Source organism: Saccostrea echinata, unplaced genomic scaffold, assembly GCF_033153115.1.
Source record: "Saccostrea echinata isolate AGI-Se365-2 ecotype Australia unplaced genomic scaffold, CSIRO_AGI_Sech_v1 ptg000033l, whole genome shotgun sequence".
NCBI classification, from domain to species: domain Eukaryota; kingdom Metazoa; phylum Mollusca; class Bivalvia; order Ostreida; family Ostreidae; genus Saccostrea; species Saccostrea echinata.
The window spans coordinates 36,592,328-36,617,951 of record NW_026889782.1 but is presented as its reverse complement, the minus strand read 5'-3'; the positions used below and the strand labels follow the sequence as shown (position 1 = coordinate 36,617,951).

Genomic DNA, 25,624 nt, shown 5'->3' with positions numbered 1-25,624 from the left:
TCTGTTCAATCGCTACATCATCAGGTTTATCACTTGTGGATTGAAACATAACATATCCTCATCAAATCAATTTTACATTGGAACGTAAGACATTTTGATAATGATATTTTCAGTAAATAATCTTCTAGTCTTTGCCGTAAAATTTCAAGAATAAGCTCCGAAACGTACATATAAAAAGGCCTGTATAAACATATGTACAAGTACATGTTACAAAATTTTTTAGCCTTACTCTTTAAACTTAATGCAAAAAATTCTGGTCTTAAACTCTTTACTTCAAATGAACGGAAACAAATTAATTTCTTACTCTTGCAATATAATATACATTAAAATCACTATTTACCCTATTTACTCAGAAATTTCTTTATCTGGTCTGTTTAGTCTATTTTTTACATCTAAGACAAACTAAGCCACTGACAGAGAAGCCTCACTCGCCCACAAGCAACAGCAAAAGGATCGGTCTTAGACACCACCTTTCTCTTACTTGGGTATCAAGATCTGCAACTTACTGCCAGCAAAGCTCTTTCAGACTACCCTTGCATTGTCTCCTACTTCTTTTCACAATAATTGTCCATACACTAATTATTTAAGTCAAACTTGTACATAAATGTAATTTATAAATCAAGATTAAAAATGTATGTGCATGTGTACTATACAAAATAAGCGAATCGATCTTCAAACAATAAAAAATATGACTGAGTTTTAATCTGTAATCAAGCATCAGAAAACTCTTTAACTGTCAAAAATACAACACTAGGTATATTTTTCTTATATAACATTTGAATGTGTCAATTCAAGTTAAGTAAAAAAAGCAACACAATTATGCAAAACAGTAGCAACTCAGATATTTGATCTCTAATAGCCCATTTCTGTTCAATCGCTACATCATCAGGTTTGTCTCTTTTGGATTCCTTATTTATCCTAATTCTTCTGATGTTCTGCCTTTTAGACAGCTTTGATTTGTGAGTGGCACTTTTGGTGTCTAGTTCTTCGAATACTTTTTAACATTCATCAGAACGCCACTTTCTTTGGTACATCACCATTCTTTGCTTTAATGGAATCAGCTTTTCCAATCGGCGTTTCTTCGTCTTGTATGGATTGAAAGTATATGTGTATTGCACCTAAAATATGACATTGCAGCAAAAATTAGCAAAAGTTAAGAATGTCTGAAATCTTTAGTAAGATACATTATTTATATTTGATTATTAAGATTCTTTTTCAAAACTTGAGATTACAATCACACATATATCAAATATCCAAGGTTGTAAAGTAAACCCACAGCTATAGAGTAACATATACCCTTTATTGACTGTGAGCAAATTAACATTTGCATTCATTTAATTCTAGACATTAACAATGTAAAGATATAATTATAAAAAAATTTTGAGCTCTGTGTCCAAGTCTTTTTGAATTTTGCACTTGGTTGATCTCTTTCAGAAGTTAACAATTCTTTTCTTCCACTATCATCATATGAGCAATGTTTGAATTTTTGACTTGCAAATCAAATAAAAAATTTCATGATTAAATTAAAGTATTTTTATATAAATGATACCATCATTCACCAGATGTATTAAATATTATACAATTATGGACTCTTTTGGTGTTGAATGTGGTTTGTTATTCACCACTCACCAGAAATATCAGTATTGACCGAGACGAAGCCGAGGTCAATATTGATATTTTCTGGTGATTAAAAAACTACATGTATATTCAACACCATAAAAGTCCATAATTATTGTTTTGTTATATAGTCCAGATTTGAATAAATAAGATATTGAAGGCTGCATGACGACACCATTTTCATTTAAGAACTTCCGTCATTGAAAATAGAAAAAAAAATGTTCAGATTACAATTTGTAACTTCCGTGTTTTCTTTTCCAAGTTATGCTATGTGGAATATGTCCATATAATCCTGTGATAGGTTTAATGTATAACATTTTTCCTGCTCAGATACTCAGCTGGCTGCGGTCGTTGCAACCATTGTTTACAATGTTGTTTGAGGTGTTGTGATGTCACAATGCCGCTGCATGCGCACTGACCCTCCGGTAAATAAGGCTCAAATCCGGTGATTATGTAGTGTTATAAACTGTTTGCGCTTGTATAGATTGTGTAAGGACTTTAAATAGACTATATAATAATAAAGTATGTTTAACATACATTTAAACATTATTACATAAACTTTACATTTTTTATTCTAGATTAAAGATATGCTTTATACTGACCTCTAACAAATGCTCAGCAAGCTAGATAGATGCCTACGACGTACTGGCATATATGTTCAGTCATTTCTTTGTTTCCATCTGATGAAGGTCTGCAACACATGATCTCATCATATCAAATTACCTGAATTCCATTTAAAGAACAGTACTATAAATTTTATTCCACAGAAAATATTCTACATAATCCATAAACTAATACTTTTACCTTTAACATAATCATTCCAGCATTTGAAATTGAATGTGATCCAAAAATAAATTACCAAGTAATGGTATATGCATGTTCTATATCAACATTTCTTATCCACTAGATGGCTACCTCTATCATAGCTTAATTGTTGGTAGATTGTTTATTTTCTCTTGTCTTTCAGTAAAAATTTAATAAATACTTCAAACCAACAAAGGATCCAAAGGCCACATCACTCACCTGAGCAACCATGGCCATAACTTTGATCAAAAAAAAGGGGGGGGGGGGTCAGGAGCACCTCATGGGGTCACATGTCTAGATCTTTATAACACTTGAAATGCCACACAAGTTGTGTGGTGTATCAAGTGTTTTTAAGATCTGACAATTGCAAGGAACAAGAATATATGATTTAGTGTAGCCCCACCCTACTTTCGGGTGATCAGCATGTCATAGTACAATTTTCATATGATACGTATTCATATCAATACACAATATTTAAGGTGCCAAGTAGAGTTTGGTCATCTGATATCCTGTTCAACTATGTCTGACACACATGTACAGATATTTAATCACATATCATGGAAAACAATAAGGTACGATGATTTGAACAAACTAAAAGCTACTTTAATTGAGGATGCTTCAACATAAGTATCAATTTTTCTGGATAAATGGTTCAAGATTTTCTTTTAAATTGCCAATACATTTTCATTAAATTTGAATCATCTCCCCTTGAAAATGTTACTAGTTTTTTTATGGTTAGATAGAAAGACATTTTCATTAAATTTAAATCATCTCCCCTTGAAAATGTTACTAGATTTTTTTATGGTTAGATAGAAAGACAGATGGAAGACGACAAAATGTGATCAGGAAAACTCGCTTAAGCTTTCAGCTCTTGTGAGCTTAAAAGTACGTTATTATTTTTTTTCTTACTTCAACGTTTGGTTTCCACCATCAGATTTCAGTTTCCATTCAAGCTTTTGTGAATTGTCATGGGGATATCCATAATGCGCAGCAGTCTGAAAGTATACATTCACAGATTAACATATCAAATTACAAATAAAACATCCTGATTATGCATTTAAATGAAATCATTTGAAGCTAGACACAATGATAGTACATCATTTAGCTTTATCATAATACATGCTGCTTTATTATAATTGTAGCTTTAACAAAACAAGAAATCTGTGAGCCAATCATGAATGCTCAATAGTGATATAACCAACCAACCCCCCCAACCCCCCTTTTTGATGTGAATACACAAGTCAGTTAAAAATAACTGTGCTATCATCATGATCATTTGACAAGAAGTTGACATAACATTTAAACAAAAATGAATCCTGGCCAGTAATGTATTCCAGAGTTAGTTACGATACTTGTATACAGTATACATTATTACAATGTACATGTATATGGGAATAACATATATACATATATTGCAATTACAGCAATTCTGCAAAACTCCTTCATAGCAAATTTCAAGGGACCAAAGAAAGATCTTCGCTATAGTCTTAATTCATTATATGTTTAATATAGTGAATTCATAAGAAATCCTATACCGAATTTGTTATAAAACAGTCAGCTAACAGTACTTCAAACTATTGTATGTTATATAATCGATATCACCCTCAGTTACAAAAATTGTCAATACAACCTTTTCACTTCCTTAGATGCACAATTAAAGAATTTAGTGTATAATATTTAGATTTGAACATTTAAATATTATCTAACCAATGCATTTGAAATGTCAGAAAATAATGAAACCTGCCATATATATTCATCCTTTAGCTTCATAATCATATCCATGCTACCGGATACATCTGTAACAAATTAAAAATAGAACCGATGAAATAAAGATTTTATTTCCAGAACAATTTTTTTAATTGTGGCAAATATATATGATTTACATGTATACGTGGTGACTCACAAACATAGGAGTATTTATTGATGACTCGGGTGTCCACAACTCAAATTTATTGTCAACATGAACAATATCATTAAAGGATCAATTGAATTTCTGAGTTAACAATGCTAATGTAGTGTCATCTGCATCTTCATCGAACTCCTCATCATGATCTTAAAATCTTATGTATGTTTAATGAAATTTGTAATGAAAAATATTTGTTATACTTAAATGAAAAAAAAAGCATTAAAATATCTTAAAATTACTTCGTTATAACCATAAATTTGTTATATATAGCCATGTTCGTTACATACAGCGATTTTCTGTAGGTTTATATAAGGACTTTGCTGGACATGAATAAAAGTTCGCCATCTGTATCTATGTTTGTTAAATTTGAGTTTTGCTGTATATAGGAATTAGAATTTCAAGCATTTGCAATTAGCAGTTGCTGAGAACTGTGACGGAAATTCGTTATGGACAAAAACATGCATGCACAGACAGACAGACAAAAACGGTATTATACTGCCCTCTCATTCTGAAGGGACCTAGCCGGGGTATAATTATTCGGCCTATAAAAAATGTTTTGTTTGGTAATGAATTCTAGCATTCTTTTAATTTCAGCTATAGAAATAATGAAATAAAACTTTTGCACATTAATTCTATTTGAGTAATACAGTACATTTGTGTATCTCTATAAAACCCCCTTACTCCTTCACTTTCAGGAAACTGTGAGCTGTTAGTAAACAAATGCGATTGTGATGTCATTTTCTACATGCAGAAAAACTACAAAAAATCAAATGCCGAGAAATTAGTACAGTCAAGTTCAAGAATGCGATAAAAAAATATTAAATAACAATTACACTTGATCTATTGTATCTATCATATTTTATGTGAGTTCAGCGAATACTTTTTCCTTTATCAGTGAGTGTTTATGCACTATTCCATGCGCTATTCCTCCGACATGTGCGTTAATAGCGAGCGCAGCGAGGCGGCGCAAAGCGCCGCTCACGTAGCGAGCTCCATAGACAACGTGTACGAATGGAGGAAATTCGGGTTGAAATATGCACATTGTTCAAAGAAATTTTTATCGTCCCATGTGAAAATATTCCATACTCCCAATAATCCTTTGCGGTGCATAGCAACATGGTGGCATAAGCATAATAGCAACAACTTACTTGATAAAATTAATAAATAACGAATTAATTCAATTTCCATGTGCCGTAATTACCCACAAAACTATCGCTTGCATCCCTGGTAAACACGACTTTGTATGTGACGTCATATTTTTGTCACTTCAACGACTCGGATATTTCCAATTTTGTCGGAAATATCCGAGAAGTTAGGAATTTCGATCCCAATGCATTGGGAGTCTGCAACGTTAGAGAATATATACGTCAATAATGGTTTACAAAAAAAAAAAAAATATGTACGATACTCGGTAAACACGCGATAACAGTGTAATAAGCAATGTAAAACGACATTTGAGATGTTTTGAGTTTTAGAAAATGAACTGCGCTCGCCCTAACGGTTTCACCGTCGGACATATTATGCTAATTTTTACATGTCAGTCATTTTTATGAAGGTTTTAGCCAAAGGATTATTATGACATACCATATTGAATAGTTATACGGCTAAAAATATTTTATTTTTCGTCTCAAATTGCCCAAATATGCTACGTTGGATATAACATAGTGTGACGTTCATACATATACGAGTCATCTATAGATATTGAAGGTCATCATGGTCATGTTGCACGTTTTTTAGTGTTGATGTAGCTGCAGAACTGTAGCTCTCCGAAAAAATATATATATTGACAGACCGGAGACTGGTCGTCCATCCCAATTGTTTCAGACCAGCGAGCTAGATTTTGCAGCTAGTGTTGATGTACATGTAAATAATGACTTTTTCGCCATCTTTTATTTCTTAAACAGTATGTTTACCTGCTTGACCTTGAGCATGTTGAGGTGCCCTTTTCTTCCCTTTCTCAAATGTCTTGCATTTTCCCCAATAATTTCATCGATGTATGAATCCGATGGTACTGGTAATTCGAAACTATTCCATGAGCATGATAAGGATCCATCCTCCTCACTAATTTCCGATACTTGGCCTGTCCGACATGTTTGGTGCTGTTTGGCGGGCTCGGAATATTCGCGATGCTGCTGCCTGATTTTGATTGGCTAATTTATAATTATGTATAGCGTGCGCGTAGAGGGAAAAATCATTTTATATTAGATAGGCCTATTTGATTTTTTTTATTATTATTTCTCAAACTTTAAAAGGAAAGAAAATTAAAAAAAAGATTTTGATTTAAATTTTTTGGAAGGACAGATAACTCTATTATTAAAAAAAAAAACTGAGCCTGAGGTGTAAATGATCATGACATATTGATGATTTTTTTCCTAATATTTAATTAGATATGTTAAGTAAATCAGATTTAAGTCGTCTTTAAGAATTTTAAATATATGAGCATTTATAGATAAATACAATAGTAAATAACAATCTATGATTATTAAGAGTGTAGCACAGTCCAATTTTTACAAAATTCGATATTTGCAAATACAGCAGCGATCTCAGTATAAAGTAAAATCTCTTTCGAATTAAATCTCTCTCTCTCTGAGCTCTCTCTCTCTCTCTCTCTCTCTCTCTCTCTCTCCATGATATTCTCCTGAATCAAACTTTATATAAAAAATTCAAATATCTTTATTCATTTGGTTCATAAAAAAATTGTTAAAATTTCAGGGTGGGGCACCTGTTTTTAAAATATGTTCTACCAATATTTTTGATGACAGTGGTCTATCGCCAGAATACTTGAATAAGTAGTAAGTCTTGCGTCATTCTTGGAGGTCCGTGTTTGCTCTGCTCCTATTTTGTATTGTATAATGGACTTTTGAGCTTGAATACTGTTCGTTATCTCCATATATTTCAAATTAATTTTTGTACGTTCAAAGAACTGATTGAATTAATATTTTATGCAATGCGTTTAAAAGTAAAGGCTGAGAGAGAAAGAGAGAGAGATGATCCTTTGAAACTGGACAATTCTGGCTACCAAACGGGATCGAGTAGGTTTTAGAATAAACAGCATCAAAGTAAACAGAACAATTTGATCCAGTTTCATAATACATTTTTTTTCGACAAATCTAGGTCTAGTACTACCGTACTAATAATATACATTGTCAATATTAAATTATTTCAGAGTTAATAAAAAGCCAAACAAAAGCGATATATATAGGATGATTTAATGTAAATGTTTTTGTCTTTTTGCGATAATAAATATGTAAACAATATTTATTCTGTATAAAATAAAAAAAAATTATTGACACATTATTTATCACATATATAAAATACCAAAAACATACTTAAACTTAAAGTATAAGCGGATTTACTTTTACATGTCGATTTTCTTAAACGAAACGTATAATTTCTTTTATTAAACTATATTATTCTCGATGTTTTTTGCATTAAATCTGGTTATACTTATTTGAAAAATGTAGTAAATTATATCACAATATATTTTATACATAATGTAACGTTATACATAAATTAAATGCAAAACAAGAAATTTAATTAAGTAAACAAATTTATTAAATTATATTAAACGCAACTTTTCATGCAGTGAACGTTTTCTCAATTCACACGGATATTTGCATTGAATACCGCATAATGCATCAAAATAACTTTACAGAGTACAGCTTTCCATGGAGGCCGCCCCCTTTTTTTTTTTTACTACCGCCACCTATATAAATTTCCTAAGGGAGATAACTCATACGAAGAATCATAACAAATATCCAGATTTTTAACACCCTGTGTCTTTTCAATCCTTCGTTTGCACAAAAATATTAGAGTAAATCTAATTGACACTTTCCATTTTCACTGTAATTATGTGTTTAGATTTTATACATCTTCTTGGGTTTTAAAGAAATTGTTTTCTGAAATATGCACTATTTACACATTATCCATACAAAATTACCCCTGGAGTACCCTATCCCTAGCTATATGAAAATAGAAGAATTGTAAAGTCCCCGATCCGGAAATTTTTCCGTTACAGGTTTGAGTATTATGTAATTCTTTGTGTTTCCGTCCAAGCAGAAATGTTTCAATTAACATGTGCTTGTACTTGGGAAAGCCTCACAGGAGTAAGTAATTATCTAAATTCATGAAATTTCAAGAAAAATAATGTTAAGAACATATTTGAATTATACCAATGATGCTGCTAAATTTAAATGTTTAAATAATCTTTTAGTAAAATGTCAGTCAGTTCAGTGAAGTCATGTATAAGAAACTATTGTTAATGTCAATTATTATGTTTTTTGGGTAAATCTAGATGATATATATGTCATTTGTTTTTTTTTTTTTTGTTTTTTTGTTTTTTTTTTGTTTTTTTTTTTTTTTTTTTTTTTGAGTTGTATCTAGTTTTTTACCCTCTTCACGAGGTGGAATGTCGCTTCCAATAAACTCAAACTGGAAACATTACAAGAATTATTACAAAACAATTCGTTATCATTCATTTTAGACGCAAATGAATATATCAGTTTTAATGAATTTGCAGATTATAGATGAAGCACCTTTTCTGTGCTACCTGCATGATTTTTACGCGGAGCACTACTTAAATATAACAAAATTTACATCATTTATAATGAATTTCCAAAGATCTCAATTTCTAAAATATTTAACTAACATTAATTGTTTAAATATTTATATTTGAAACTCAATAAATCCGAAAAAATTGAAGCATTGGGTAAATTTTGTATTTTATACTTCCCTAAATAAAATTGATAGTCTTACTTGAAGAAAAAAAAAATCAATATTGTGAATTTGCACCGTATATTTTAGCTAATTCGTTACATGGATATAACGAATTACGGATGAAATAGCATGTTTAATTTTTGATTTAGTGCATGTTATCAAACAAGTTCTGTCATTTCATATTCAATGTGCCGTAAATACTCGCATATAAGTTGCTCCGCCTATAAGCGGTTATATCTTTCCCGTTATTTTGGAGGGATTTGCCTCTGACCCTATACTAAGTAGGAATTTTTTTTTTTTTTTTTTTTTTTTTTTTTTCAGATTTGGTTTACAATTTCAAATTAATGCTTTGATCTTTTAACTCGGTTTCAATAAATAAGTCGAAATTTAATTTTAATTCATTGAATAAAATAAGTAATGTAAACGTATGGTAAAAATAAAATTATTGAAATTTATAATACTTGTAATTAATGCATAATCTTAGAATACAAAAATGATATAATATATAAAGACTTTTTTTCACCGATAATAATCGGGGATGTTTATAAAATCATCATCCAGAAAATTGCCAATCTTTCTTCGACTCGCCTATAAGTGGCACACAGAGTTTTGGACCAGAATTGAACTCCCCCCCCCCCCTCCCCAAAAAAAAAAAAAAAAAAAAAAACGACTTATACGCGAGCATATACGGTATACCTACAACCTGTTGTGTTATCTAGGCCAAATGCTGATGTCATGAATATGTAATTAAAATTTCAAAGGCCATCCTCCTATTACATTCACAGGAACTCTTTAAGATTGCTACCATTACAATAACAGGAACTCTATAAGATAGCTCTGATATAACGTACATCCTCCCATTACATTAACATGAACTCTATAAGATAGTTCAGATATAATCCTCCCATATCATTAAAAGAAACTCTACAGGACAGATATAATGTACATCCTCCCATTACATTAATAGAAACTCTATGAGACAGATATAACGTACATCCTCCCATTACATTAATAGAAACTCTATAAGTGTAATGAGTTCTTTAGGATTTTGTATGGCTGAGATGAAAGAACAAATTGTAAAATTAACAAAAAAAAAATTATTAATGAAAATAAACAAAATTAATAATAATATGTTCTCTCTCTCTCTCTCCTTTCACACCACACACAAACTAGAAATAATATGAAAACAGTTATTAACTTTACAAATATCTGATACTCAAATTACTTTTAAATCACAAGTCTTGTCTCAAATAACGGGTCAGATACAATGATTCAAAATTATCTTTTTTTAATTTGAAATTAGAAAAAGTTCAACATCAATGAATAATCTGTATAATAGTATTCGGAAATTCCTTTTTTAGATTTTATTCACATGTAAAATTTATTCACTAAATTCACTACTCGACACTAGTCACACAGGAAGGGTTCCCGCTACCACGTGCTGATCCGCCCCCTGATAACCAAACATGCGGATAATCGACTTCGAAGGATTCACAACTCTAGCTAGAGGCCCGGACTCTCTGGTCTCACCCTCCTACTTGGAACGAACGTAACACGTTTGTCCTTTACAACAATCCACCCCTCAGTGCCCGCATGACCATCCATAATGTCGCTTTACATCACACATGACTCTAATTGGTATCCGTCGAGAAAATGTGCCAAACACCCCTCACGCCTCACGCACTGAAAATATCATACTTTTAACTAACCCTTAACGAAATTTACACCTAGAAAAACTCCAAATACACGAACATACTTACAATATTGACAAACTGAACAAACAAAACAGATAAGCTTACCGGCTGATAAGATAGGGAAAACACAAAAATTTGCCAGTCCAAACAAGCGTAGCTCTAATGGCTACCCGTTTGACAGTCCTTCTAACTGCAATATTCGCTAGGACGTAAGAACGTAAAGGACAAGCAGAAACGTGGCATCCGGCTGATGTTGTTACCGCTCCCTAATCTGACCACTCTGGCCTAACCGGTCACTTATATAGTCCTTCTAAAAATAACTCTCATTCTACACCCATCTACGGTCATCCAATACAGTCAAAATTAAATTAACAAAACTATATGAAACTAAACAATTGAATCAACTTTAATACATACGCCCTCATTTTTTTTTTACCAATGTCCATTGTAAATAAATCACAAATGAAGTTGATGAGAACCTCTATGTAAACCGAGACAATAGGTCAGCCATCTTATTGTCTTTTCCAGGGATATGTTTCACTGTGAATTTGTATTCCTGTAGAATCAAGCTCCATCGTAATAGCCTTGGATTCTTGGATCTCATGGTTTTTAACCACTGTTAAGCTCTGTGGTCTGTCTCTATTGCAAATTCCTTACCGTACAGATATTTCTGTAAACGCTGCACAGTCCATACTATTGCGTAGCATTCCTTCTCAACCGTAGCGAAGTTTTGCTCTCTAGGTATAAGCTTTTTACTGAGATATACCACAGGATGATACTCACCGTTCTTCTCTTGAGGTAATATCGCCCCTAGTCCTCTGTCACTGGCATCTGTTTGTAAGAAAAATACTGGAGAAAAATCTGGATTCCACAGAACTGGAGCAGTTACTAAGTCTGACTTCAATTGACTGAATGCCTTGTCATGATCATCCGTCAATATGACTTTGTTTGGACTAGACTTCCTCGTAAGATCAGACAAAATAGCTGATTTTTCAGAAAAAGTTTGATATAAACTTCCTGTAGAAATTGATTGAGCCTAAGAAAGATCTTACCTCCTTTTTCTTTGTTGGGATAGGTATGTCACAAATAGCTTGAACCTTGTCTGATGTCGGTTTAACCCGACCATTTCCAACTAAATGACCAAGAAATATCATTTCTCTGGCACAAAACTCACATGTCTTTGGATTTGCTGTCAACTCTGCGTCTTGGATAGATTTAAGTACTGCCTTCATGTGTTTGATGTGACTATCCCAGTTCATCAATGAATGCGTCTGAAAACTCTTGATGATCTACTAGAATTTTTCTCACTAACCTGTTGAAAGTGGCTGCTGAATTCATCATGCCAAATGGCAATACAGTAAACTGATAATGGCAAAATGGTGTGATGAATGCACTCTTCTCTTTTGCGCCATCATCAAGCAAAATTTGCCAGTATCCTTTAGTTAGATCTACTTTACTAAGATACGTAGCCTCTCCCAACCTATCTATAATGTCTTCTATTTGTGCATTAGGCTCTGGATGAAACTGAGTACTTTGGTAAAGTTTTCTATAATCTACACAAAACCTTATAGATTTGTCTTTCTTTGGAATGAGCACTAATGGTGACACATATGGACTAACTGACTTTTCTACTATACCTGTCTCCACCATGACCGATAACTCCTTTTTGACTTCATCACGCAAGGAATGTGGCATCTGATAAGGTTTCTGACAAACTGTTATCTCATTTGTAGTTACCACATGATGTCTCAACAGATTAGTCCGACCTGGAACATTGGACAGAACCGAACTGAATTGCTCTAAACAAACTTGTAACTCACCTCTTTGTTCTGGTGTAAGCGTTTGAGAAATTTTAGTCGTTTAACTTATCTCGAGCGTGCATTAAAGGATTATCAATCCAATCATCATCATCTGCAGACTCTACGTTACATACGGCCGTCATCACCACATTGTCTTCTTCTCTCTCTACCCATCGTTTCAGTACGTTAATATGGTAGACTTTACTCACCCCATCATCATACTGAAATCTATAGTCAACAGGACTTACCTTTCCAGTGACCGTTGCTGGTCCCTTCCACTGGGCCAAGAGCTTTTTAGTACTTGTAGGGAGTAAAACTAAAACCTTTTCACCTACATCCAAAGACTGCTGTCTTGATTTCCGATCATAGTACCTTTTTTGATCTCGTTTACTTACTTCCTCATTTCCCGTGACAATGTCCGCCATCTTGGCTAGCTTCTCTCTGCTCTCAATAATATAACTCAGCACTGATGGCTGCAAGCGATCACTGTCTTCTTCGCTTTCCTTCAAATTCTCTCGCAAAATAGCAAGTGGACCTCTTACATACCTCCCGTAAAGTAATTCAAATGGGAAGAATTCAGTGGTTTCTTGAGGTACTTCTCTATAAGCAAACAGCAAGTAAGGTAACACTTTATCCCACTTACTTGGTTCGTCTTGCGCATAAATCTGAAGCTTTCTTTTCAAAGTTCCATTGAACCTCTCAACAAGTCCGTTCGCTTGTGGATGATATGGTGTAGTGTTTAACTTGCGTACACTCAACAGTCGGCAGAGTTCTGAAATTAAGGAAGACATGAAATTTGCACCTTGGTCTGAGATAATCTCTCTGGGTACACCGACTCTCGTGAAAACTTCCATCATTGCTTCAGCTACCACTTCAGCGTCTTGGTTTGTGAGAGGAATCGCTTCTGGATATTTTGTTGCCTAGTCACACAACCCCTAAAATATACTGATTACCTCGCTTTGTTTTCGGCAACGGTCCAACCATGTCAATCGCCACTCGTTGAAACGGGACTTAACTAACGGTACTTTACTTGCCTTTGTCTTTGACATTCCTTTCTGACATCTGGGACATGACTGACAATATTTTTTTTGTATCTTCAAATATACCTGGCCAAAAGAAATTCCTAAGAATATTTTCTCTCGTCTTCTTGATTCCCATATGACACGTTAGAGGAATATCGTGACCCAATGATAGAATCTGGTTTCGAAACTTTCTTGGTACCATAACCTGTTTCAGAATGTCTTCCGTAGCAGTTCTGAACACTCTGTATATCATTCCCTTCTCTTTTGTGATATAACTGTCTGCCTCCTCTGTACCACTATCGACTACCCGTTTCCTACACACTTGTAAACTTTCATCCCTACCTTGTTCCTCTATCCATTCCTCTCTGGAAACTATATCACAAACCATAGACTTTACATCAAGACTTTCGTCCCTTTGTTCCTTGTGTTTTGCTGAAACTCTGGTTTCCTTCTCTTCACATGACTTATGAATACTCTTAGACTTCTCCACTCGAATGTCAACCCTGCGAATGGAGAGTTCATCACTAATGCTACAACCTTACCTTTTACATAAGGTGTACTTATCTGTATCCAACTTTCTGGACAATTCTGCAAACATCCATTGGCCAATGTAACCTCACTCATTACTCCTGTTTTGTCTTCATCTGTAACAAGTTTCTCTGATACTAGTATCGAAGTACAGCCAGTATCTCTCAGTACAGATGCACTCTTACCATTCACTGTACTTTAGTCCTCTATGACTATCAAACTTACCAATAAATTCGTTTTCTTTGACTATGACTGGAATTTCCATTACCACTCCCTTCCTAGATATAGTTGGTGAATGAATCAAACCTGCCTTATCTTTACCTGAATGTCCCAGTGTTGCACTACTCCTTTCCGCAACAAATGGTTGTCTTATACTGGCAGTAGTACTAGTCTTAGGCATTTGCTTTCGTAAAGGACAATTGCTTATCAAGTGACCTACCCTTTGATACTGGAAACATCTTTTCTCTACCTTGTTCTGACTTTCCATAGGAGTAATATTGCCTCTGACTCCGATACATATATATTATTATAACAGTAACTTGATCCGAAGAGCCGTATCACGTCAAGTTGACAGGCGCGGATTATCAGATCAAACGAGACGCGAAGCGTCGAGTTTGATCTGATGATCCGCGACTGTCAACGAGACGTGATACGGCTCTTCGGATCAAGTTACTGTTATAATGATAAATTTATTATATACCCCTTTACAACTAGCAAAATGTAATAAAAGGTAACTTTTTGGATAAATTACATAACTTTTATACATTAAACAAACCATTTTTTCAAGGAACTTTTTGAAGCGCGAGAATAAAAACGTCATTTATCTGTGTACTACGTCATCAGTTTCAGAGAGGGGTGATATGGATTCAGAAAACCACAGTGTGGTGATCCGGAACGTCGGATCACACCGTCATAAATTGCATAAATTCAACAGTAAAACTGAGTGACAAACAGTTGGGTATATAATAATTTTGTTTCTTACCTGTCTATGGGGAAATGTTCCTTTGCTCATTACTACTGAACTTTGATGTGCAGTTTGGTAGGCCTCTGCTAATATTACCATTTCTTCCATTGACTTTGTCTTTCTTTTAACCAGATTTGTAGATCTCTGGAAGAACTATTAGTTAGTTGTTCAAGCATAAGAACATCAACTAGAGTATTGTAGTTTTTGTTTACCTTTTCCATCTGACAGCAAAGGTCAAAGTAATTTATAGCACGACCACAAAATTTCCTAAATGTCTCATTAGGGTATTGCTTACAACCTCTGAACTTATCTTTATTACAAGAACTTACCAAACTTTAACCATGTCCATAACTTTTAAACTGTTGTTGCTAGGGCTTTCATATTTCACATGTATATTCCCTCTGACAAAACCTTTCCATAGAAATAAATATTTTTGACCTTTTCACCTTGACCTTTGGGTTTGACCCACTCTTAAGATTGATTGATTGATTGTTTGCTGTTCATATTTCACGCGTGTATTCCTTGATATAAGGCCTTCCTTTTGATATCAATAATTTTGACCTTTCGACTTCGACCTTGAAGTTTAACCTACTTTTGAAAAAAAAAGCTTTAACCTCGGTCATATTTTTTGAATGGTTAATGCGTGGGATTTCATATTCCAGTCCTTTTTTGATAACTCTTGACCTTGGAGTTTGATTTACATTGACAATCTTTAATCTTCTCCAAATGCTGCCATACGGGGGCATCAGTGGTTCACAAACACATCTTGCTTGTATAAAAATTCAAGTAAAATGGTTATTTTTGTCAGTGTGGGCACATTTTAATCAAAAATTACATTTTTATCGGAAAATAATAAAAAAGTAGAGTCAATAGAGGGATAATGAAACTTGAGATATAAAACCTATCTCTCATATAATTAAGAAATAATTGATCATTTTAAAAGTTTCAATACAGGTTGGTCATGTGATAAAAATGTAGATTTGATCACATGCCATCCCGTATTTACATCCTGATAAAACTTTTAACATGATACCTTATTGCTTATATTTACATCTATGACCGATTTATTACAAAAAGTAAAGTACTGAAGTTTTAAACCCATTTTTTTTTCTCTCACAAAACTCAGCGGTATAAATTGAAAGTGATGAACAAGTCGATCACCAATGACGTCAATATTAAATTGCGTAGATCGTTTATGTCTAAACAATCAATTCATTGTCACATGACGAACTTGTTTTACACAGGTGTAAAACCGCCTTTATTCAAATAGTGTTATACAAGTTAAAAAATTGCAAATGTAAATATTGATACTTAAGATATAAAGTCTTTCTCTCATACTGTTTGACAGTCAAAAGAATTATACTTAAGATATAAAGCTTATCTCTCTTATAATAATACCTGAGATATAAAACCAATTTCTCATATTGTTTGAATCAATAGAGGAATGATAATACTTGATATCTCTCATATAATGATAACACCTCTGGAATTTACTGGGGTCCGTGTTTATTCTCCGTTCACAGATTTGTATTATATATAGAGTTTTTTTAAGATCGGTCACTGTTTGTTATATTGATCTTTCTTTTCAATTTTCTGACAACGTTAAAAGTCCAATACTTTCATTATTTGGATGCTTTATAGACTATTAACAAAAAAGATCAATTAACAACTAAATTGCGTGAAAAGAAAAAGACATAAGCTTTTCCATCGTCAATTTTTTTTTTATTTTTGTAGTGACATTCCGCTATTACCTGCCTAAGGTGTGTTTATGTCTCCCAACTTACTCGATCCTTTATAGCATGCTTTGAGTTCATCAATTTGAAATCGAAGCAGGCTACTGGCAAACAAGGTAATTTTACAGGAATTTTAACAATTTCCTTTAAAGACAGTATTCCAGAAATTATTTTTTACTAAATTCAAACCTTATACGGAGTTAATTTCTTCCAACTTATTCGATACCAAAAATTCTAAGCCGAGGCAGACTGCTGATTATTTGACAAATAAATTGATGATATAAGAGTTTCAGAAATTTCTATTAAATTCAGTATTTCCCAATTTTTTTTTCTTTATTTTTTTTTTTTTTTTTTTTTTGCTTTGGAAGAGAACCAGACAACAATATTAAAATCAGTTTAGTAGGAAATTGAATGAAACAGGTTTTATATGGATATTTCAATAATGATATTATTTTCTTTCCTTTTTCTGCAGAAGTTGATTTCAATGGCTCTTTTGCATTCCGTGCCAATGTTTTTACATTTGACGACAATGCCTTGCTTCACTATTTTTTAAATAATTCTATTATCCTTCAGGTAAATTACAATTAATAGAAGTAAACATGAATATTGACATTGCACATATACTTGCGTTGAAATTTTTCGATGTCAAAATGAAATGCGTGCTATAATCTTTTGCAACCCCGTCTTTTTCTTGTGTTTTGAATGCGTAGCTATCAACAAGCGGAAAACTCTAAATTTTATTCTTTTTAAATGATTATCTACAACAATAAAAGATATTTATCTTCAGAAAATGTGATGTTTTGACTTTAACCTCATACATACCCTTGTTAAAAAAGTTAGACCTGTGGGTGTAATAATCTGGCATCATTGCGTTTGTTGCCAGAAAAATTTGAGCCAAATAGATTTATTAATGGTATAATTCAATTTGTTGAAAGAAATATGAAGTACTTGTACGTCTGAATATTTAGCTCATTTTTTTTCCCATAAAATAAAAATGGAACATAAGCATCCAATTAAGGAATTATTGTTATGTATATAAGGTATGTTAAGTATATAAAGGATTATGTCTGCTCATTCATTGAAAATGCTGCATGCATGGAAAAAAGATGGGGTATATATCTATAGAGAAGTATAATCCTGGATATATTGTACTGAGGTACATGAACATCAAATGTAACTAATTATGATTGGGTTATAAAGTATCTTGAATGCAATGAATCCTGTTTTATCCGATATGCACTTGGAGAAAATAAACATGATGTAAGATTACACAGTGTAAAGATAATAGAAATTAGTAGAAATGAGAGTGAAATTCAATGTCGGAATTCACAGATTGTACTGGTGTCGGAGAAAACAGTTTCCTATGTAAAACGTTCAATAATAGAGCAATCTTTATCCCATTTATCCGTCGAGGCATCTTCATGTGGCAGTGTTCTTAAATAAAAACGAAATATTTCTAATTTCCAATTTATTACAACACATATTATGTACAGCTTTAACTGGGTACATTCGGTAAGGAAAGTTAGTAAATCTTTATTGCTTCTGCAAATAGTTTAACCACAAATCCCCCTGAAAACACAATCCTTTACAAGTTTTCTCTTTTATAAGAGAACATTATTTAAGAAAAGAATGAATAGAATCCCCATGATAAATTTAAAATTGTCTCTTTCATCAGAAATGTTTCATTTGACTGATTGGTTGTTCTCGTCAATTTGAGGCCTGGTCTCTCAATTTTGAATGTTATCTGTTGAGAAAAAAGTATTAAAAAGGTTTAAGAAAAATAAAAGGGTATGTTTTATTAAAAAAATAAAAGAATTAAGTAATGTTTTAAATGTTTAAATAATGTTTAAGACAAATAAAAGGGCATGTTTTATACCTCGTACAAATTTTCTAATAACCGTTGAAAATGTTCAAGAAAATACCAAATATTAAAAAAGGGTTTTAAGATTGAGTGTTGTTTACCTAGTGAGGTCTTATTAACATCATGGTCTGCCTCACATTTGCCCCACTCACTACTGTAGGATACCAAGGTAAGAACCAGTTTGCCGGGTACCAGGGACCGTTGAGGAAGGCATCGTAACAGTACTAGTAGTTAAACCACCAGCCTCCTCTACGTCTACTGTCAGCAGCACAATTACCTCCACTTTTCCTGTCGTTATCCCTGTCTGGTGTACTGAAGTACATCCCAGACAGATTGTCCAAAGAATTTCCCGTGTTTAACATACTGTCACCTGTAGACAAAAAATAAATTATGTTCAAAACTTAATTCAGTTCAAGGCATTTCCTTGTCAATATCTTAAATGATTAAAATAAATTATACAATCCCAACACAAGATTTCAAATAAGTTACATGAATTTTGAAATAATTTAAATGGACTTTTATACATAACAAAGGATGTCAAACAAGTTACAAGGACTCTGAAATGATTAAAATGAATTGTGCACACCTAGCACAGGATTCAAATAAATAATAAATAAATGTATTCCCATTCTTTGTTAAAGATATTTCTTTAAGGAGTATTCTACTTAAGTATAGTAGTGTGGTCCCTTTTTACACCCTTGGTTTACCGGTTAAATATTAGCATACGGTATTTTGTTTGTTTTCATTGTGTGTAACAAAATATGTCTAATTAAAACGTTGTGTATTTATAATGAATAATTAAACATATAAAAAAAATTACAAGCCTATTTTTAACACCTATCGCACTAAAAAATGCCGGATCATTTTCCCCCGATCAGACTACGGTTTCTCTATTACATGGAAATGGGCGGAAATATTTAGATTAGATACTATAAAAAGAAGATCTTTGTATGATATTTTTCTTTCAAATAATTATTATTATATGTTCAAAATTCACAATCAACTACAAATACAATTTTCTATTAACAAAACTTTGGCATAAAAAGCCATAACAAAACGAAACAAACAAGTCCATGCTGATCGATATAAAACTGAGTATGTTTCAACTGAGAACTAGGACGTTTATACTGGGGGCATTTATCCGAAACTATACGAATCCACGTCGCTTGTTATGATTCTAAACAGGTCATAAAGAGGTTAATCGCATGTAAATGAAGTCAGCGAAGAGATTCAAAATTACAATACTTTTAATTAGAAAACATAGAGCACAAGGTTGTTCAACCAAGATATTTTCACTCAACCCTTACACAATAATATAGACATTATATTTCAAACTCGACTCTGAACAAAGCTGTGCTCGGTGTTTACGAAAGCTTTGAAGTGTGCACCTGTCATTATTTCTTATGATATTCATGAAAATCAAAGGACCCTACCATCAACGCACAGTTTCGTATGCTGCCTCTATCAATTATTTGACATTTTTAGATGATGATTCAAATAATAAAGACATTAGTTAATAATAAAATTTAATTTTTAAAAATTTTAGTAAATGTTCGAAATTTTACGAGTAACCGGGGACCACAGATAAGCCTTATCGAGACTTGTTCTTTAACGACTTTTACTTCCACTTAAAACAATATTCCCCTGTTTAAGTCAAATAGCGAACAAATAGAAATACTTCAAAATGACGTACACAATAACATTTCATCCTTTCTATTGTTTTTTTATCATTTGCTAGATCTATTACTTATCTCTATAACATATCCACATAATCATATCCCATTCTCTGACATTAGCTTATTGAGACTAGTGACACCAAATAGCGATTAAATCATGTAAAAGCAATCCTTTTATGGTGAAGAATGTGACATATACAAAATATATTGGCTGATGAAAATCTTTTAAAAAAAGATTGGTAACATTTTTTTTTTCAAAGTAATAAATCGTTTTCTTAGAGCATATTTCCATTTATACGAATTTTTGTAGCTTCACGGGAAATGTGAAAGGCGTGGGCATTATTTATCAATAACGTACCCTGAAAATATTTTAACCTTATTTAAAAATATTTACATTTGCTGTGTTTTCTACTAAGCCAGCTGTGAAATTGATTTTAATACCATTTTCGTGTATACTCACGCGTAGAAATATGCACAAAGAAACTCCGAAACTTCCTGAAATATGCCTATGTGACAAGTCTGTGTGATTTACACACCAATAACTCACACAAAGCTTAAAAACATTTCTTAAAGAATCATTGATATAAACGGGGCGGGGGGTGGGGGGGGGCGGGGTGGGGGGGGTGGGGGTTGTATTCAAGAATAAGAAACAGGACACATGCATTTTGCTGGTAGAAGACATTATAGATTAAAATTTCCATAGTCCTTTTTATACATTAAGCATGTCTCATTTTTTTTTTCTAATTTTCTCCCTCTTCTCATCTTTCCTCTTTTCTCTCCTTCTATCACACTTGAGCTCTCACTTTCTTTGTATTGGTAGTCACACACTTTCCCTATTACTTACCCAAGGTTCCGAAAGCTGGCCCTCCAAGGAAAAGTTTGATGTTGTCTGATTTATCAGACACAGAAAACTGATGATAAAGTTCGTATAAAATTGTGCCATTTCGTAATGTAATACAGACGTAGAGGGATGAGTTGCCTCCCTTTGTAAGAGTGTGAATAACGTCGTTTCCTTCATTAGGAAATTGTACGAGTATATTAGTTTCTGTAAATATACATGAAACAGTAAATCATTTCATACAGAATTAACAAGATAGTCGCCCGTGTGGCGCAGTGCTTAGGTCGTCTGCTCTAGAGTCGCGAAGTAAGGAGTTGATTCGAATTGGTTCGAATCCCATTGTGGGACGTGGAGACCGATCCTTCGGATGAGACCGTATAAACCGAGGAAGAATTAACTGTCTTAGCTGCTACGAGAGCTTCGTTCCTTTCCGGATACAAGTCCCAGGCAGTAATTGAAAAAGATTGAGCCGCTAGTTTTTCTTCAAGAAAAGAGTTACATCTATTTTGGACATGGACATCATATCGCTTTTAATTAGTATCAAACAGCAGTGGAGATTGAAAAAAAATATCATAAAGTCTAGGTTTAATTAGCTACTCTTAATTATATGAATAAAATGACCAACCAATATAACAGCGACTTGATTTTTTTTTTAAACCCGAGTGTATATACAAAGCGACTTTTCACGCGATACATGAAAGTGTTTGACGCGTGACCAGGCGATCATTTTCAAAACCTGCAAATACAGGTTATCAGGTTGCACGGGTAGCTGGCCTGTAAATCAAATCTGAAGCTATTGTTTTTTTTCTATGATTGACAGGCGGTATATTATTGATCTTGAATAAGTTAGATTTTGGGGCGTAAACGTAAAATTGGGTGTTTAACGTTCTGAAAAAAATAAAAGTATAATGTGAGGGTGATCTAAGCAGACATGGAAAGAGCCGACATTTTGATAATATTCTTTATTTCATGCTAGGGATACCTATTATGATTAGAAAATGTTCAAAATGTTCAATTAAATTTAAACTTTAGATATTCAGTACCTTGAATTATTTTTGAATAAATGTGACCTTATTTTTTTGAAAGGTAGATAAACAGGGTACCAATGTTACTTACACCATAGATGCAGAAGATCCATCTTGCAGTAAGTGGTTGCGATTCGTCAACTCTCCCGCCAAACACAAAGAAGAAAATGTCATCCCTATAACATGCCAGGGAATCATCTTCTATATGACGTCACGTGACGTATAGAACTGGGGACAGAGCTTCCGGTCTGGTTTGGGGACGGATATGGGAGATTTTTAGGGGTAAACCGCATACATTCGGGTGAATAACAGTTTTCTTATCCCATAAGTATATTTCCTTGACAAAAAAATATATATATTCAATAATGATTCTCTGCCAATTTTCTATAATAAGCAATTGATTTAAAAAATAGACTCAATGTTTATGTAGATTCATGTATAAACACCTTAGACAGATAGTAAGGTATATATATATATATATATATATATATATATATATATATATATATATATATATATATATATATATATATATATATAAATATATATATATATTTACCTGTTTTTGTTTTTCGGTATCTTTTTTGTTCTACAAGATTAATTTTAACCTTTTAGGTTAAAAACTTCATCTCTAATCTGGAAGATTATCCAAAAGACCATCATTTTGGTTTTGAACACAACCCTATGATACTTTTCCTTTGTTCTTCAAATTGAATTTTAATTTCGCCTTGGCTTGCTAATGCGTATCAAAATGGGATACTAGTTCAATTTTATCGATTTGTAAGTTTTTAAAGGATACGCGGTGTAGAACAACGATTTCAGTAATGATATAATTTCTTTTCTTTTTCTGCAGAAGTTGATCCCAATGGCTCTTTTGCATTCTGTGCCAATTATATGACATTTGACGACAATGAAAGACTAATTTTTTGATAATTGGACACCTGTGACGCATCAGAACTGGAATCCGAATGACGATGGTGAGACGACAGTTGACCCTATCTTTGGCCTCCTTTTGATTTATCATAACGGCGGTAGGTGGCGCTGGGTTACTGAAAGGAATTACACGTACTATACAGGAGAAGACGGATTAAAACTTCTCTTTATTTGTGAGGATTCTCCGTTTTATTTGGAGCCAGAAGAGTGTTCTATTACGTAATGTTTCATTGTTTTAAAATGAAAATAAACTTTTGCCACCATTATATTTTTATCATTGAAAAAATGCAGTAAAAAATGTTAATAATTAAATGGAATCTTCTCAATTTTATGTAGTTCATTTGTTTTCTCGGGAGAGATTTTTTAAATAAACTTCGGATAGCATGTAGACAGAATGCATATTGTGGCGTCTCGTTATCTTCGCACTTCGTCAGGGAAACTTACATTCAGATCTCTTCTTTCCAAACGTAGAAAATAATACCTAACACCAAGTGTCATTATAAAGTTTTATGCACCCGTAATGGAAGATTCGGAGCCATATATATTTTACTCTGACTGTCCGTCTGTTTTTCTGTCTGTCTGTCTGTCAGTTTATCTGTTTGTCTGTTAGTCTGTAAAAAAAGAACTTTAACCTTACCCATAATTTTGGATTGGTTAAAGAATGGCTTTCTTTCCTCTCAGGCGTATTTCATGCGAAAAGACCTTTCCCAGGGTGTAAATATTTTTGACCTTTTGAACTTGATCTTGGAGTTTGACACACTTTAAAAAAATACCACATTTTAACCTTGGCCAAATCTATTGAACAGTTAAATCAGGTAATTGCATGCACCACGTGTTCATTTCTTTTGACAAGACATCCTCCTAGGTACCAACAATATTGACCATTTGACCTTGACCTGATGAGTTTGACCTATATTTGAAAAACTTTAAACTTGACCGTAATTTTTGAATGGTTAGTGCTAGGGCTTTAATATTTCACCGCTTTATTTCTTGTGGCAAGAGCTTTTCTTGAATACCGACATTTTTTACCCTTTGATGTTGACCTCAGACTTTGACCTCTTTTTAAAATCTTCGGTCATAATTTTTTAATGGCTGATTCTAAAACTTTCGTAATTCACCTGTGTATTTCTTCTGAAATTCATTTGTGTACTATTAATTTTGGCCTTTTGGCCTGACAATTTTTGATAACTTTTGAAAATCTTTAATTTTGGCCATAATTATTGAACTGTTGGTGCTTTTATAGCTTTTAGATTTCAAAGATGAACTCATTTTGACAAGACCATTTTTTTGGAGTACCAACAATGATGATCTCTTGACCCTGGCCTTAGAGTTTAACTTGCAAATGACAACCTCCGCGATAAGCGACCATACGAGGGCATCATTGTTTCCCAAAACATCTTGTTGTATTTACATCAGCTCCTTAAAAAAAACTTTTCTCTTTATTGGACTACATGTACCAAAATGCAGTCTCTCTCTCTCTCTATATATATATATATTGGAAATATGTCATAGTCCATACACCGCATAATAGAGAATGAATTGTCCTAACACAGACTTAAGCATTGAATCATTTTTTTTTTAAATGTTGTCTCATAATATTAACGGTGAGTGCAAACAAATTGAGAAACGCGAGCTAGCGCTTTATGAAAATTTGTTTGTACACACCATTGCTGATTCGAGACGGCATCTTTCAAAAAATAATGAATCAATAATGAATCAATGCTTATATATACTCTTTTTTTACTCCTCGCCTTGCTTTTTTTTTTTTTTTTTTTTTAAATTTGTATTATCCCTTGGGTATATTACAATTAATAGAAGTAAACGTGAATTTTGATTTCCGCTTATGACATTGCACTGACACGGCGTTGAACTTTTGTGACGTCAAAATTAAAATGCATACTATAACCTTTCCCCCCCCCCCGTCTTTGTTATTGTGTTTTGAATGCGTAGCTATCAACACATTTTGTAAACAAAATACTTGTAAAATGTAAATATATCTATCTGTGTTTCAACCTGAACAAAAATTACAGTGACGATATTAGTCTTCGATGACGGATCTTGTACATTCAAGAGCGGAAAACTCTAATTTTTATCTTTTTTAAATGATTGTCTGTAGCAATAAAAGATATTTATCTTCAGAAAATGTGACGTCTTGACTCTAACCTCATAACGTACCCTTGCTAAAAACGTTAGACCTCTAAGACGTACGAATCTGGCATCATTGCGTTTCTTGCCAGAAAAAAAAATAAGCCAAACAAATAAATTAATTGCATTTATCACCATATTGTGATAAATGCTTTTAATACCAGTGCAAGAGCGATAACTCGTGCGTTCTTGGTAGTGGTTAAACATTATTGAGACCATGAGTTTTAAATAGAGGACGCAATATAATCAAGCACCTTATGACCCCGATTTTCATAGTCTACCGAAAAAGCTAGAAGGGCAGACATGTTGCAAAATTTCATCTCTAGTCTGCACACTTTGTCTGGAAAATGTTTTGACCCACAG

At 33.1% G+C, this 25,624-nt stretch overlaps 1 long non-coding RNA gene across 1 annotated transcript; it reads right to left on the bottom strand.

Annotated features, from left to right (window-relative positions):
- Positions 1 to 738: 738 nt before the first annotated feature.
- LOC133198894 (uncharacterized) lies at positions 739 to 3,403 on the bottom strand. The gene is made up of 3 exons (XR_009722651.1): positions 3,331 to 3,403; positions 2,220 to 2,308; positions 739 to 1,118 (listed from the first exon to the last, which is right to left on the bottom strand). It is a non-coding gene; the product is annotated as an uncharacterized LOC133198894 (long non-coding RNA).
- Between the last annotated feature and the right edge of the window lie 22,221 nt (positions 3,404 to 25,624).